The sequence below is a fragment of the Octopus sinensis genome, linkage group LG14 (genome assembly GCF_006345805.1).
Source record: "Octopus sinensis linkage group LG14, ASM634580v1, whole genome shotgun sequence".
NCBI classification, from domain to species: domain Eukaryota; kingdom Metazoa; phylum Mollusca; class Cephalopoda; order Octopoda; family Octopodidae; genus Octopus; species Octopus sinensis.
This window is the reverse complement of record NC_043010.1, coordinates 40,895,372-40,912,220: the sequence shown is the minus strand read 5'-3', so window position 1 is coordinate 40,912,220 and position 16,849 is coordinate 40,895,372. Positions and strand designations below refer to the sequence as shown.

General features: G+C 35.7%; 1 long non-coding RNA gene across 1 annotated transcript in view; it reads right to left on the bottom strand.

The window, feature by feature from the left end:
* Positions 1 to 16,849, bottom strand: part of LOC115218776 — a 227,090-nt gene that overhangs the window by 90,371 nt on the left and 119,870 nt on the right. Inside the window, exon 2 of the long non-coding RNA XR_003882275.2 lies at positions 8,500 to 8,551. This is a non-coding gene — a long non-coding RNA (uncharacterized LOC115218776). The remainder of the gene's footprint in view (positions 1 to 8,499; positions 8,552 to 16,849) is intronic.

Sequence of the window (16,849 nt, the reverse complement as noted above, 5' to 3'; positions counted from 1 at the left end):
AGACAATAAAAAATTCTAAATCAACAATGAATTAAAAAAATATTGAAAAACCAATAATGAGTTTCCAGTTTAATTAAAGCAGCAAAATTAATGAGACTGTATCACAGTGATACCAGATTTTCAAAGACTGATAGCGATTTAGATAGTACACGTAGTTTTAATTAATATAATAAAACTGATGACCTTAATCTAGTGACACAACTAGCTTTTACAATGTCCGATAATCCTTTAGTAACAGTCATGGATATTGCGTTTAGTTAAATATTTCGATGTGGTTTAATTAACCAAAAATTAATGAACTCTCAGCTGTTTGTTAAAATGTCTGATATAAACTTCAATAACTGGCTTAGAAAAGAGCATATATTGATTTTCTAGCTTAGACATACAACCATAAAAAAATTTATTTGATGGGGGTGGGGAAGAAATTTTGTTTTTACTGGTTTTTGATGAAAGGAAGGCTAGCTCTCATGACGTTTTTTATCCCGTGATTCAGAGCCTTCAAGGCAAGTGGGAATAAGAGAGTATGTTATGCTCAAACCGGAGACCTTTGCCGGTAGCAGAATAAGTGTAGTAACAGGAACTCTGAACAAACACCACAAAGCACTTCACTAGATAATTCAATTGATTAATCCGGCCTCAATATATTACTTGTTCTAAAAGGCGGTGAGCTGACAGAATGGTTTGCGGTATTTTGTCCGTTTTTACTTTCTAATTTCGAATTACGCTGAGGTCAACTTTACATTTCATCCCATCGGGGGCGATAAAGTAAGTACCAGTTGAGCATTTGGGTCGATGTAATTGACTTACCCAACTCCTGCCAAATTGATACCAATCTATTGTTCTAATTTTATCGATGCCTTGAAGAATAAATGTAAAGTCATGTTGGTGCACTTGATAGAAATAGCAGCAAAATCTCAGATCACACACTCTATCATCTTCAAAAAGGAAGGACATATTACTTAATCCTAGATACACTGTGTATAGAAATTAATCTCAAAGGACAAGCAAGATAGGCACGCCGAAAAAGAGAGAAAAAAAACTAGATTCGAGGTTTGCTCGATGAAATTTGACCTGGGGCCAAACGTTTACAGAAGCAATATTAACAATATCAGTACTAACAAGCCAAAAACGAAAAATCTCTACGGAGTTCCACAAATATTCCTGAAGTTACTTTTTGTCGTTTAAAAAAAAGGAAAAGCATTGCACAATATAGTCTTAGATACAATATATCTGGGAGAAAAGTCGATGGGATGGTCATGGCTGAATGCTTTTTGTCATAATTTTGTTAAGCTAGGAATGATCCAAGGTTAAAAAGAACATATCTGCAATGAGAAAACAACGGAAAGACTACCTGGTCCCTCGATCTGTTGGAAAAACAACCAAGTCTCTCTCAAATCCCACCCTAACATCTTTAAAAAGTCCATATCACATTCAGAGTAATGTTATCATAGGATGAAAACATGGTAACCACGTAAATCCAGAGATTATATACTCCTGGATGAGTAGTCGGCGATTAACCGGCTCAATACTGGGGTTGCTCAGTCGGGTAGGTGTATTGGTGGTACTCAGCAGAATTAAATGATTAGGCATGTCAAAGGGGAATGAACTCTTTGAGGGTCAACAGCAGTCATATATGGTGGAAAGAGCGCCGCTAGAGGGGTTAACGGTTTAACAAACCACTGCAAAGAAATACCATTATAATTAAATATTAACAATTAAACATATCAGACCGACTGATGGATAAAAAATCCCAAACCAAGAGGGCTGGGAAAGATTAAAGAAACAGAAAGGCCCGGAAATTAGGTGCGCCATCTCGGCAGAAATGCTAAGGGAAATAGATCTTAAAATAGAAAAAAAACTCCCAAAAACATGAGCTATGTTCTGTGCCCCCAACAGCAATTACGGTTACCCACTTTTCCTATTAAATTTTCAATTGCCGACTGTTGTTGCCAACACAGACATATCGACTGTTTCATTGATCCGTACGATTTCCTTTTTCTGAAGCACCAAAATGGCAACTCATAAATTTTTCTGACACTTCTCAGCTTGCACAGAAAAGAGGCGCTTACTCTCTTTGTTTTTGTCATGTTTATGTCTTTGTAAATGGCTGTACTTTTCGGTGAATAATTCAGCTCATATCCTGGCAGGTCTATTCCTCCCGGAATCTTTACGACTGTACTCGTTTTATAGGTTCATTATGAAGTGAAGCAGGTTTTTTATAGCAGGTCCTGATGGCTCTCCTAAATGAATTAAATATCTTAGTGTTACTGTTATCTTCGTTACCGTTACTTTCGTTATTATTGATAACTTTTCTTCTTTATTCTTGTTGGCATCCTTTAATGTTGGTCATTTGATAGACGTCAGGTATTAACTGAACCGGATCTTAATTCTTGTTAATTGAAAACTGAAACTTCGTCGTCGACTCCGTCATCATTTCGTTTAGCTGCTCATCGTCACTTAATAATTTTCAGGATAGAGTTAAAACCTTCAAATCATATGTAGCGTGCGCGTGAGTGTGTGTGTGTGTGTGTGTGTGTGTGTGTGTGTGTGTGGTGTGTGTGTGTGTAGTTTTCCATGTCAAAACACAGCAATGAAGCGGAAAATGAAATTGCTATAAACAACAATTCTGACGATGGCTACAAAACTTCTACTTAGCACAACAAAAACAATAACAAAAAAACAACAACAAAAAAACGAAAAGCAGTAGTAGTAGGCATGATGATGATAATAATAATAATATGATGAGGATAATAATAATAAAATAATAATAATATGATAATAATAATAATATGATGGGGATAATAATAATAATAAAAAAATAATAATATGATGATAATAATAATAATAATTCAATGGAAGGTGGAAAAAGATAAAAACTTGTTAAATTCGATAAGACCAGCAAAAAAAAGCTAACTAAAATTCAGAATGCCAGTAAATATCAAACAAAACAAGTAACAACAGCAACATTAATATCTTCAACAAGATAACAATAACAACAACAACAACAATAATAAGATCGATGGAACCAACAACTATAAAGAAAAAGTTATCCATAACAGCAAAAAACGAACAATAATGAGAATCACAAAAGCACTAAGCTATCTTGTGCGTTTACGAGACACAACACACACTTCACTTTAAAATGAACATATAGACGCAGGAGTGGTTGTGTGGTTCCGGGTTCAGTCCCACTGCGTGGCACCTTCGGCAAGTGTCTTCTACTATAGCCTCGGGCCAACCAAAGCCTTGTGAGTGGATTTGGTAGACGAAAGCTGAAAGAAGCCCGTCGTATACACACACACACACACACACACACACACACACACATATATATATATATATATCTGTATGTTTGTGTGTCTGTATATGTTTGTTTGGTTCGCCTCCTCCGCAACATCACTTGACAACCGATGTTGGGGTGTTTACGTCTCCGTAAACTAGCGGTTCGGCAAAATAGACCGATAGATTAAGTACTAGGCTTACAAAGAATGAGTCCTGGTGGGGAAGGTTGATTTGCTCGACTAAAAAGGCTGTTCTCCAGCATATCTGCAGTCAAATGATTGAAACGAGTAAAAGAATATAAGGCAAGTGGCGTCATGTGTGTGTGTGTGTGTGTGTGTGTGTATGTGTGTGTGTGTATGTTGTGTGTGTGTGTAAAGATTCCATTGATGATTGTCCAGCCAGAGTATGCGTTGATTTATTAACTGCGAAGCATCGCCATCTTCATTTGCATAAACATATCTCTTTCTGTTATCGGCACAGAGCAAATTTTGTGGGGAGGGTCTAATCGATTACATCGATTCTAGTGCTCAACTGGTACTCATTTTATTAACCCCGAAAAGATGAAGGGCAAAATGGACTTCAGTGGGATTTGAATTCAGAAGAGAAAAAGCCGGATGAAATTCTGCTAAACATTTTGTCCGATTTAATCAGCAAAAAAAAAAAAAAAAAAGAACTGGTGAAAGACATTTCTGAAAGTGCCAGGAAAATTCGTATAGCGCCGTTTGGTAAAACTGAAAATGTGCTCTCCTAATCCATATGTCTCGAGAGTATTTGACCTGATTCCGCCTATACGGTTCATCACTTTACCACAGTGACTATTCATAATGTGTCGTTAAACTGAGATCAGTGGATATTGATGGCGATGGGGGAACAAGAGAACAAGGAAGCGCACTTTCGATACACCTAGCATGAGAGAGAACCAGAGAACTCGACGACTGACTCAGGTGCTAATTGCACCCAAGAACGTTTGGAAATGTTCAGACCAGTTCCATATTCCATACTGAGTGCCTACTTAACACGCTGTTAGGTGTAGAAGGTAGAATATCGAAGAAACTTTTCAAAAATTCCGTTATTATCGTATCGGCCCCGATTTCAGAGTTAATTCATAAGAATTTTCTCCTCGTCAACGATAAATACGGTAATAAATGAATGAAATACTTACTTATACCCATGGAAGAAGCAAACACTAAGTCATGAGCACACCTAAGGTAGAATATCGAAGTACTTCGATTGTCCTGGCATTAAATATCTCAGGCCATTTTGTTCCCTTGTAGAGCAGCAGAATAGCTGCTGTTATAAAACAAAACATTACAGCTAGCTAACTATATCAATGATCACACCAGCAACAATAAGAACAATAAAATCAACGGCAAATGCAGTGAAGCTGCTGTATAACAAGCAAAAATTCAAAAGTAATACAACCCCACCCCCACGAGAACAACCTATTCGACTAATCCCGTCCTCAAATTTGTCGCATGATACTCAAGTTACAGACAAATATTATAATTATTAATTATTATGTTGCTAAACAGTTTGTCCGTTCCTGCGTCGGACAAAATGCTTAGCGGCATTTCTTATGGTCTACGTTTTTCAGTTCAAATTATGCCCAGGTGTATTTTTGCCTTTCATTTTTCAGGATCGATAAAATAAGTACCAGTTGAGCACTAGGGTCGATATAATCGACTTGCCCTCTCCATTCGAAATGCTGTCCATGTGCCAAAATTTAAAACCATTCTTCTTTTTCTTCTTATTACTATTAAGGCAGCGAGCTAGCAGAAACGTTAGCACGTCGGGTGAAGTGCTTATCGGTATTTCGTCTGCAGTTACGTTCTGAGTTCAAATTCCGCCGAGGTCGACTTTGCCTTTCATCTTTTCGGGGTCGATTAAATAAGTACCAGTTACGCACTGGGGTCGATATAATCGACTTAATCCGTTTATCTGTCCTTGTTTGTCCTCTCTGTGTTTAGCCTCATGTGGGTAGTAAAGAAATGGGTATTTCGTCTGCCGCTACGTTCTAAGTTCAAATTCCGCCGAGGTTGACTTTGCCTTTCATCCTTTCGGGGTCGATTAAATAAGTACCAGTTACCCACTGGGGTCGATATAATCGACTTAATCCGTTTGTTTGTCCTCTATGTGTTTAGCTCCTTGTGGGTAGTAAAGAAACATGTATTTCGTCTGAATTCAAATTCCGCTGAGATCGACTTTGCCTTCTATCTTTGTTCTTTGTAGGGTCGATAAATTAAGTACCAGTTGAGTACTGGGGTCGATGTAATCGACTATCCTCTTCCCCTAAATTTCAGGCCTTGCGCCTATAGTAGAAAGGATTATTATTATTATTATTTTCGTATCTTTTCCCCTGTCAATATCCATGTATGTATGTATGTAGGTATGTATGTAATTCGTAGTGTTGTATATGCTTATATAAATGTATGTATTGAAGTTGGCTTTCTTTTGAAACATGCTGTATTGAAAGCGCAGCCCATACATGCACAAACACACACAGATAGTATTCCATATATATGATACAAGTTCAGACGTACGCATTAACACTTAAGATATTCCCCAAATAACAAGTTAACATTGTTATCATTGCAAGATGTGACTGGACAGCAACCAGAAACAAACAAACAAAGCAAAAATAAACATTTGGAAAGACTTGAAGCTCCCAGTGAGCCGAACCGAGTCGTGCCGTGTGCAAATTTAATGTGCAAGATTTTCATTACAGCTGACATCAATTATTCTGCCCGGTTCGTTTAATAAAGCAGGTTGGACGATCATTGCTAAAACCACTTCTGTACACGCCACAATGCTTTAAAAACCATCTTATCTGCACGTAGATATAATATAAATCTCACATTTCGTTTTCTCTAGCTTTTATCATAATGTCTCAATAAAGTCACGTCCCAAAACCTTACACCGTTAGTTATTTCTCTTCCTCGTCCTTGTATATTTTGTTGACTTTATTAATTTTTTTTCTTCTTATTGAGTATATTTTGCTGTTTGATTTTCTTTTTTTTTTTTCTTTTCTATGTTCTGACAGTCTTTTACTGCTTTTGATGTCGTAGTATAACAATAGTAATAATAATAGTAGTAATTTTTCTGTTGTGGTTGTTTTGCTGAATTTCCTTTCTCTGCTCGTTTCGGAAAATTTTCGAGATTTTCGGCTATAACAGTGAGAATTTTTGGGTTAGTAATTATTTTTATTTCCTGGTCTGTCTGTCTGTCTGTCTATGTAGTATGTATGTATGTATGTATGTATGTATGTATGTATGTGTATGTATGTATGTATGTATGTATGTATGATATTCTATCTATCTATCTATCTATCTATCTATCTATCTATCTATATCTGCCTATCTATCTATCTATCTATCATCTATCTATCTATCTATCTATCTATCTATCTATCTATCTATCTATCTATCTGCCTATCTATCTATCTATCTATCTATCTGCCTATCTATCTATCTATCTATCTGCCATCTATCTATCTATCTATCTATCTATCTTTTTTTTAAATCCTCCCCTTTTTTTGTCCTCTTTTTTTCCTTTTACGATCCCTTTTGATTGAACCCCCCCCCTTTTTTTACCCCCAAAAGAAAAGCTCTACCTTGTAATTTGTCCTGTCTGTGTGCAGCCCTGTGTGGCTAATAAAGAAACATATCTATCTGTCTATCTGCCTGTCTATTTTTCTGTCTGTTTGTCTATTTATTTGTGTATGTTTATCTGTCCGTCCGTCCGCCCGCCTGTCTATCTTACCAGTCTATCTAAAAGTATATATATCAAGTAATTCTATTTCGCTAAGATGGTCTAACAAGACCATTATATGTCCGGAATTGTCACTGCATTCATTAAATATCAGATACACTTGTAACTGGACGCGAGCATTTCATTTTGAATAAATTTGAATTGCGGTGTGTCCTTCTTCCCCTTTCTTCACAAGAATTGTTATTAATGCCAATTATTTTACTGTTCATTAAGAGGTCAATGGTAAGAGATTAAGAATTCGTTTGTGTCCAACTATATTAAACTATATTAAGGACGATAGTTCGCATTTAACTATACCCTTTCTTATTTATGTAATCTTGCTAATGTGGAGGCGCAATGGCCCAGTGGTTAGTGCAGCGGACCCGCGGTCGTAGGATTGCGATTTCGATTCCCAGACCGTTGAGCGAAAACACCTAAAGCTCCACGAGGATGAGACGGGGGGTGGTGGTGGACCCTGCTGTACTCTTTCACCACAACTTTCTTTCAACCTTTCTTCCTGTTTCTGTTGTACCTGTATTTCAAAGGGCCAGCCTTGTCACACTCTGTGTCACGCTGAATTTCGCCGAGAACTACGTGTCTATGGCGTGTTCAGCAACTTGCAAGTTAATTTCACGAGCAGGCTGTTCCGTTGATCGGATCAACTGGAATCCTCGTCGTCGTAACCGACGGAGAACCATGAATCTTGCGAAATAGCTGTCATTCCACTCATAAAAGGAGACACACCCTCAAACGAAAACACCCAAATACACATACACACACGGGTATGTGGTTGTTTCAATCCTTATAATCCGGCCTTACAGAGGGGTTCAGCCCTAAAAAATTTAGTGGAACAAATCAATCGACTCTAGGGCATATTATTAAGACTGATGCTTATTCCATTGTTGCATGTTACCGAACCTCTACACGAGGAGGATGTAAATAAACACCAGATTACAAGCGGCAGGGCGGCATACTCGTACACATATACAACGAGCTTCGACATACTTTCCGTCTGTGAAATTCATTCACATATTGTTAGTCGATCCACAGTTATAATAGAAGACACTTGCCCGAGGTACTGCATAGTGGCGCTGAGAGCAGAACTACATGCTTACGAAGCAGTTTTTTTTTATCTACACGGCTATGTCTATATATACAAACACATACATACATACATACATACATACATACATACATACATACATACATACATACATACATACATACATATACATACATATACATACATACCTGATGATTATGTAAGCGGTAATTTAATTTATGAGCATTACAAAATATTTTTTTGTGTTAAAATATAAAAAAAAACGTGAAAACCAGACCATGTTTTAACCTTATTCAACTGTTATATTATTCTATGCACATTCACACAAATTCAAAACAATACATATAATGTACATAGGTGTGCAAACTGAATGAGAAATAGCATAGAACATGAAGGTGTAAACTTACCTTAAAGTTTTGAATCAACAAATGTTCAAGATATAAATATGTAATCCAGGTTCTGCAACGAATAATAAATAAAAAGAATACTTTTAATACCTTTACTCATCACATAGATACAACTAAATGGAAATATAGAATACATACATGTATATACATAGAGACATACATATATACAATCATACATATACATACATATTCATGCATACAGGGTGGGATGGGCAAATAGTCGCCATTTTATATTTTTATTTCAGGCATACGCATTGATTTTGATTTTGTCGACTACACATTATAGTAGGGTCACCATGACGTAATTTTCTCTGCCAGAAATTTGGAAACGAGATGCTGTAGAGCGCAAAATCATACCTATGTGACGGCGCGTGGGCTTGTGGTTAGGTCGTTGGACGGTATTGTATTCTTGGGCAAGACTTTTCATTTCACAATGGTCCTTTCCACTAAACCGTAAATGGATTCCAGCAATAGCCATGAAATTAACGCTAGGGCAGACCGGCGTTCCATTCAGAGAAGACTTGTAATATCAGTCAGTTATTGCCTATAGAAATTGGGATGGAATCCAGCCTTATGAATCTTAGTACTATGAAACATTTGTCGGAGACAGCTGAGAAGAGCGCAATATGGCTTTTGGCAAAGACAAACGATAGCTGGGTCTTAAATTGGAATACAGTAAGTTCTTTCACTAATCTTCATAACTGAGCGATATACACCAAATTTCAGGTAAAGAAGATCACCCAAAGGGCGAGTTTTCAATCCCAACGAAAAGCAGAATTTTGAAAACAGCAGTAGAACACCTTGGAGTGTTGACCAAGATGAGCCCGACTCCCTTAGAGCACCAGCGTAGCTAAAAGGCCAAAACATTTGCTTGAGGCAAGTTATTACTATGAACTGCTGTCCAGTAGTTCAGTAGCGAGTTTCCGTTTACTACGCACTCACGCACGCACGCGCGCACACACACACACACACACACACACACACGATATCTTTTGCGTACAGTTAGATGTTCAACTACTATTCGTGGGTTTTGAGTTCCATATACAGAATCATCATCTTGTCTCCTTCCAGTATTTTGATGTGGTTACGAATGAACGTAGCAATATCATTGGTTATGATATAGAGACTGAGTTTGGGAAAAATTATGATAAACACCAGATGCAGGCATCGTCGGGCGTCGCCGTTCGCGTTGCGGTAGCACTCCCACCTCCTGGTCGTTTCAGCCCGCACGGTTTCTCCGAGGGTGCTCTTCGCCGATTGTTCGAGGCGGCCGGTATGTTCACTACATACGTTTCATCACTGCGTATATTTGCCTCCGGTGAGGTTCCAAGTGCAATTGGTTACTGAACTACAACAATTCCTCAGGGGAAGACACACACACACACACACACACAACTATGTGTATAGATGTGTGCGTATATGTGTATATAAATATGCATATATTTATACATATAGCTGTATATCTACACACACACACACACATTTATATATATATATATATATATATATATATATATATAGGCATATATGAGTATAGTACATCACCAACTGTGTAAGTAACAAGTACGAAAAGAAACGAGTTAAATACGCAAACAACGAGGAAAAAACAGCTTACAGCTGTTTCTGCTTAGACTTACGTAGTTGAGTGCCTGAATAACACCATGTAGCTTCATCGGAACCTTGAATATAAAGTGCAACTCGTTTCGGAAAAGAGAATTTATTTGGGGAAAAATTATTTTTTCCCTAATAATTGCACTTCATATTTGAGGCTCCGATGAAGTTATAGGATGTTATTCAAGCACTCAACTACGAGTTCACTGCATCTCATTGCAGAAACAACTGTAAGCTAGTGAAATTCATAACATAACCATTGTTTTTCCTTTGTTATCTCTTTTTCTTATTACTGTTCTATTCTCATCTAACATTTTGCTCTGAAATATATGTATATTGGGTTCTGCACTAGATTACTAGTCTTGTGCCCCCAAATTATATATATATATATATATATTATATATTTTTTTTTTCTTTAATCCTATACAGAACATATTGTCTTGACCTATATGCAGGCGTTGCAAATATCCTAATATCGTTCTCATCTCCGAACTGAATAGCCCCAAAATTAATTTTAAAATATAAGAAGTTACAAACAAAGTTACATAAGAATATAGCAGAAACTGATAAAAGCAATATAATGGGAAAACGGTGCGTATAAAATATAGTGGTTCAAATAACAAGAAATGTATATAATAACAAAAAAATTGCAGAATGAGTAGACGCGAAGAAAAAGTTATACATAAATACATACATATATATCAATCGAAATTTAAAAAAATTAATGAATAAAAACAGCGAAAATATTAAAAAAAAACAGAACGAAAGTTTATTTCCCATGGCGATATACGTTATTTTGATAATATCACGTGTTTTATTATAGGTTTTATGCAACGAGTTTTCTAAAACGCTTGCATAAACTGTTTATAAATTGTTTATGAAACGTTTTTATCGCTGATGATCGATGGGTATTGATCCATGCAAGTAACTTGCCTGTAACTGGAATTGTCTCTGATGGTAATAATTCTCATGTCGGTACTTTGTGATCAGTTCCGAATTTTTGTTTAATAAACTATAATTCTTTCTTAAGATATCAGGAAATTAACAACCTTCATATTGATATTGATTGTGATCTTATATTTATTCTCCAAAGGTTTCTATTTAGCCTACTTTTTTTCTTTCTGTATAGACTTTTCACAATATACACATTTTATAAAAATCGTCCCATAAAACCTGACATAAAACATCTCACCTTCATAATATTCGTTTTCACAAAGACGATTTAAAAAAAACCTATTTTATTACTGTTTTATTCCTCACTCATTATCTTCATTTTTATTCTACAAAACTTCTGCATGTTTCTCTGTTGTTTCTCTCTCTCATATATATATATAGTGATATGGATACCTTCATTGAATATGAGAAATTTCTTTAGTAGAAAGAGGTACTCATTATCACCTCTTTTAGAACTCTATGTATATCCATCATTTCGTCATATTATAATATATAATTTCTTATCAGTTTTATTTATAATTTTCATACGTATTTTCCATTTGTTTTTACCATAGGCACACACACACACTTATTTAGCGCACACTCTAAATTCTATATCAGATATTTTATGCTTTTATGCTATTATTTTAAATCCCTCTATTGTTTAGTCCCTACTCCTTTTATTATTACCATATATGCACACTATATCTTTATTATTATTGTCAATAAATTCATTCCTTTTCAAAGGCGTATAAACACAAACACTCGTATACATGTATATATGTATACGAGCCGTAAATATGTGTGTGCATGTTTCTGAGTAAATATAAGCATATATACGTACGTATGTGCTTGAGTCTGCGTCCCTATGTATGACAGAATAGAGATGTACGCACACACGTACACACAAGCGAGTGCGTATCTACACACACACACACACACATATATACACATGTGTGCAAGCATATAGATATGCATACACACATATGTGTATGTGCGTACTAGCATATACATTTATATGTTTTGGTGTTAATAACTGGGGGAAACTGTGGATTTGAGTGCAGATGAGATCATGCATAAATGTGCATGTGTGTATATATGTGTGAGTGTGCACGTGTGAATGTTTATATTTCTATGTTCAAGTACAAGTGTACGTGCATGTATATATTACCATGTATAGATATACAGATGAAGAGAGTAATATATATATATATATATATATATATATATAATATATATATATATATATATGAGAAAAACAGCTTTATATGAAGAAAAATAGACAGCCTTTATATAAATATATCGAGAGATAACAACATACGCATCCATGCACACACAGAGGGATAATTCAATAGATATATAACATATAGCATTGACAGATATATAGAAATCGCTAGAGTAAAATCTAGTTAACAGGATATACGTATTAGTCGTATGTCTATGTGTGGACAGACAGGCGAATAGGTTGTGACATGAAACAAACTTTTGCAGAATGTGGTCTTCATCTGCTGTCGGCATTTACACCTATTTCTATGTAGCGAAGCGCATGAACATGCATGTGTGTGTGTGTGTATATACATAGGCGTGTATGTATGTATTAATATGTATATGAGTGCGCCCTTATTGCTATATATGATGTGTGCGTGTATATATATACACTTTTCCTCATATATATATATATGTGACCTCGTGTGTACCGTTGGCGATTTTTTTCCCTCTGTCTTCCCTTCTCTTGATCTTTCCTTCTATGTTTCCGACGAAGAGCTCCGCTCGAAACGTTAAGCCCTCCTTCTTTCCTCTTTTCTGAGCGTCCAATAATACTATATTTGTTCCACGTCCTCGCGTTGTTGTGATTTTTTGTGCTTTCTTGTTTGGATTAACTTTATGTATATATATATATAATAGTAGTGAATATAATTCCAAACTTACAGGGAAAAATTCAATTTAGCAATTCTAAATCAAATTTCACAATATATACTATATGTATATAATTTAGAGAAAAACCTCTATTAAACAATTAGAATAAGGTTTTTATAGTATATGTTTTCTATATGATGTGAATAACATCTTTCATTATTGAATTGTTTAATAGGTTTTTCTATAAATTATATACATATTATATATATAAATATATATATATACATGTATATATATGTGTATGTGTATATGTGGACATGTGTATATGTATACATTTATATATGTACATGTATATATATGTGTGTGTGTGTGTACATGTATATATATATATATATATTATATATATATATATATATATATATATATATATATGTGTGTGTGTGTGTGTGTGTGTACATTTATACATATATATATGGCGCAGTGAATAAACTGTCGTCTAAATTACGCAGATGTGAAAAACTGACGTCTCATTTTAACAGATATATTTACATAAATTTGATAAAAATATCTTGAAATACTAATGAGTAAATTTATTCAATACCATCACCACTGACTTCAACATCGATCTCCAGACGACTTGGGAATCTCCTGCAACACTTCTTGAAGGTCACCTTCTTTAGGTTTGTGAATGCTGCCATAAGGCTTGCCTTCAGTTCATCTTTGGTGTTACAAGCAGTTTTGTTAGTCTCTCGCTCAACTGCTCCCGAAGCATAATAAGAGGGTTGCAATCTAGGGAGTTAGGTGGCCTGATGTTAGGGGTCATGTGGTCGCAGAAACTGTCTGACAGCCATGAGTGAGTATTCCTGCTTGTGCGGCATGGTGCAGAGCCCTGTTGTCACATATAGGGTCATCCAGTAGCCACCCTCTTTACGCAGCGCAGCACTACCCCCTCCAGGTACTTGATGCAGGCCTCCGAGTACAGTCTGAGTCCGTGTGGGAAGATAAATGGAGGCATAATGTCGCCATCACTAGAGATCACTCCAAACACCATGATGTTGACTGGATGTTTGATTTTTATCAATCTCAGTACGTGTCTTCAGATTGACACCCGAACACCCTGAAATGTTCGCATTGGAGCTTCTAGCGCGAATGCCAAGCAGTACAGCAAAGAATTTCCCAAATTCCTGTCAGAGTGAATTGCGTCATGGAGCTGTTTTACTCACAGATGGTACCCAATTGACACTACTATATTGTATAGTCGACAAAACCATAAACAAACAATGCGCATGCGCGTAATAAAAAATATAAAATGGCGACAATTTACTCATCACATCTTGTGTATATATATATACATTATATGTATATATATATAAAATACAAAATGGGACAAGAAAGCAAAACCTCCAGACAGCTAGGTGATACAAAAAGGGACAACAAAACATCCAGATAGACGATACAAAGAAAATAAGGACGGGTCATGTGTGTAGGGAAGGACCATGGCTAAGTGGTTAGAGCGTTCGGCTCACAATCATGAGGTAGTGAGTTCGATTCCCAGACCAGGTTGTGTGTTGTGTTCTTGAGCAGGACGCTTTATTTCAAGTTAATCCTGTTCACTTAGCTGTAGGAAATGAGTTGCGACGTTACTAGTGTCAAGCTGTATCGGTCTTTGCCTTTCCCTGGATAGCATAGGTGATGTGTAGAGGGGAGGCTGGTATGCATAGGCGACTGCTGGTCGTCCATAAACAACCTGGTCCAGACTTATGCCTCGGAGGATGACTTTATAGCTGCATTTCTTGATCAGACATGACCTAAGGTGTTATATATATATATATATATATATATATATATAAATAATAACGAAATTATTGTTCACAGTGCTCAGGTGCACCACAACTTGTCAAAAGTGCATATAAAGTATATGCAGTAATGTACAAATGTCTGGAAAGCGAACAGTGTATGAGTCAGATACATGCTTGCGTGTGTATTGAGTGGGGAAAATCAGGTGTAGTGTTGGAGAATCTCAGGAAGCATGGAAGTTTTGAAGGATGCAGTGCTCCGACAACTAACAACTTCTCAAGAATTAGCTGAAATTCTGTAACTTTTTCTAAAGGAAAGCAATTAAATTCGCCATTCTTTAATTCCAATTTAAATATATTTTATCAAAATATCGTTTCAAATTGTTTCCCACTAAACGATAAATATAATTCACTTCCAAACTCCTAAATTGCGAGACACTCTCATTGCCTCTACTACCTCGCTGTCTAAGTTCCTTCTCTTCCCATCTCTTTATTTATATATTTCCAATAGTTAATAGTTTTCCTGAAACCTACACTGTTCGGGTTAACGTAGTTCATATGATGAGAGTAAAAAAATGTCCTTTCCCATTATTGTACATCTGTAGTTAAGTGTATATATATATATATATATATATATATATATATGGGTGTGTGTGTGTGTGTGTGTGTATGTATGTGTGTGTGTAGGTAGGTTAAGATTTTTATACATTTCAATACATTTCAGAATTAATACTTCAGTTCGAACATACATATATACATCGACCCAACGGTAAGTTTTTAGTATGATTCTTTTCAACGCATGCTTTAGCATATTCATAATGGCTTAAAAGAAACTTTGTATACATACATTTATATACATATATAAGCACACCAACACACAGACACACACGTATATATAACGCACTTCTAAACTGACATATATTTTTGAGTGAAAAGAGCTTTTAGTGTAAAAAATAACATAAGTGTTATATACACGTTTCTTTTGTAAATGAAGTCAAAACACTTGATTTCATATATATACATATATATATATGTATATATATATGTATGTGTATATATATATGTGTATATATATATATATGTATGTATATATATGTATATATATATATGTGTATATATATGTATGTATATATATGTATATATATATATATGTGTATATATATGTATGTATATTTATGTATATATATATATGTATGTATATATATATATAAAACCAATATTTATATATATGTGTGTGTTTGTATGTTCGTGTGTACAAAGACTTATGAGTATACTTTTCTATGTACGCATGTGTTTGAGCAAATGTATGCTTGTGTTCCTAAGAGTGATAATTTATTTATCAGCCGATATCTTCCCAAAATGCCACCGCTCTTTCTACAAATATTTTTCGATAGTCATATTAACACATGAGATCTTCGAAACAATTTCCAACATTATGTGTGTCAAATTCACCCCCACCAACATATCCACATAGGGGGTAGTCATACATTTAGATAGCGATACATCTTAGGTGAGAAAACGCAGGTGCATATAAAAAATGCAACATACACATACACCACATACATACACGCAGATAAATCATGTAAACACACATACACACATATCGAATAGTATATACAGAAATATTGTATGTTTTTTTTTCATATTCTCATTATAGTCTGTGTGTATGAGAGTATGCAAAATGTGTGTGTGTATACAAAATGGTGATAGAAATATACTGTTTAATGCACACAGTTTATGCCCTTTTACTCGTTTCAGTCATGTGACTGCGTCCATGCTGGAGCACCGCCTTTAATCGAGGAAATCGACCCCAGGACTTATTCTTTGTAAGCCGGGTATTTATTCTATCGGTCTGTTTTGCCGAACTGCTAAGTTACGGGGTCGTAAACACACCAGCATTGGTTGTCAAGCGATGTTGGGGGACAAACACAGACGCACAAACACACACACATACATATATACATATATACGATGGGTTTCTTTCAGTTTCCGTCTACCAAATCCAGTCACAAGGCTTTGGTCGGCCCGAGGATATAGTAGAAGAAACTTGCCCAAGGTGCCACGCAGTGGGACTGAACCCAGAACCATGTGGTTGGGGAGCAAACTACTTACCACACAGCCACTCTTGCGTCTATGTTTAAGAAATACTAATC